Raw genomic sequence first — 2006 nt, 5'->3', positions numbered from 1 at the left:
ATCCCCCAAATTACTCAACAAACGGATAAAAATCCCCCAAATTACTCAACAAACGGATAAAATGGAATACTATATAATGTATCCACCTGTTTTATTATGTATCAGAAACTTATTAAAAATAAGGGATTTTTTGTAAATTGAAAAACAGTAGGGATAGGAGGTAATTTATGTTTTACACTATGTGATTTACATAATTTTTACTTAAAATTACTCTTAAAATAATTTCAATATGCTCTATTTAGTTTATTGTCTTTGCTTTATTTTTTTTTGATTGGGCTTTTGTTGGGCTGAATTTTTTATTATTTTTTTTTTGGGGGGGGGGACAAATTATAAAAATACATATCCCCTATTATTTTAAATTTCAAAATGTCTTATTTTATTAGTGTATCTGAGCTGTATATTAATGTATCCGAACCAGTATTTAATGTATCTGAGCTACATATTATGTATCCAAGCTAGTTTTTAATGTATCCGAGCTACATATTCATATATCCGAGCCAGTATTAATGTATTTAAGCTACATATTAATGTGTCTGAGTTTTTCTTAATTTTTAAGGGATTAATATAATTAGAAACTTATTAGGGATAGATAGTAATTTCATATTAAAACTGTGAGATTTATAAATTTTTTCCATGGACCATGTTTTTTGTTTAAAGAAAAATACATAACTAGACATATAGTTCATAATTTTATATCACATATATACTATTGTTATTTATACTTCAAAATATTACGTATTCTATCACTAATTAAAAGTTTTCTACCATATATTGAGGAAGATACTATTAGATATATGTATTTTTGCTACTACATGATATACTAAAATAGGGAGAGAGGCGAGCGAGATGGGGATGGGGTTGAACGAGATTCGGACTAGATACATGTATATGTATGTATCTAGGGTAATTCACATGTATCTGAGATACCATACGAGAGTTGTGGGCGAGATGGGAGAGAGGCGAGGAAGGCGGGCGAGATTTGTTATATGTCCTAGATACATGCATGTTAATCCATTTAGATACAATGTATCTAGATTAACTTGCACTTAATTTTGATCTTATGTATCCGGAGATACATGTATCTGAATGTATTTAAATGCATCAAAATATGATAAGATACGCAATATTACAAACTAGAATATATTTGAATAATTAGCTTCTAAATTAGTGGATTTATATAAGTTTCCCTTTATTTAATAGTAACAACAAATAATTAAAAAACTAGTTTTCATATTTTTTTTAAAAAAAATCAACATGCATGTATTATGCAAACGACAAAAGATTAAGTATGACCAAGTAAGCTCCAATGTTGTACTGCATTTGCTATAAATTATTTTTCTCACATAAATGTTGCACTTTTTAGGATAAATACTTATTACACTTGATGTTTATATTAAATAATTTATAATAGGTAAAATAATTTAATGAAATATTACATAATTAATAATCCCTAATATTGAATGTCCATATAAATATACATAACATGCATCTAGTATATATAAAATAATGACTGAACTAATAAATAAATCCCTAAATTTGTTGATTTTTCCCCTCAGGTATCTTAACTACGTCATTTTCTTATTAAATCATTGAATCATCCATAATTTATTTTTTTAAACATCTTTAGTTAATTTTGATCGGTTTTTCTATTGTAAATGCCTTCAATTGTGTTCGTATTGTAATACTTTTTATAAAAGAATGAAGACAAACTGTGCTAGTCTCATTTGTTTTTAATGACTTGAAATAAAACATAATTATTCTCCTATATTTTCACTATAAATTGAACTAATTAGTTCTGGAACAACATATGTATCCTCTATCAATACCCCTCAAAAAAATTATTCCAAGTCAGTCAATGGTGTTTGTTTAAAAGGAACAAATTATGGACGGTTCAATGATTCAATAGGAAAATGACATAGTTAATTGACGGAAAAAACTCAACAAATTTAGAGATCTGTTTAAATATTTGGCCTAAAATAATAAATAATTTAATTAGAAAAATGGTA

This window comes from Solanum pennellii, chromosome 11 (assembly GCF_001406875.1).
Source record: "Solanum pennellii chromosome 11, SPENNV200".
In the NCBI taxonomy this organism is placed as follows: Eukaryota; Viridiplantae; Streptophyta; class Magnoliopsida; order Solanales; family Solanaceae; genus Solanum; species Solanum pennellii.
The sequence above is the reverse complement of the archived record's forward strand: the minus strand, read 5'-3'. Positions refer to the sequence as shown.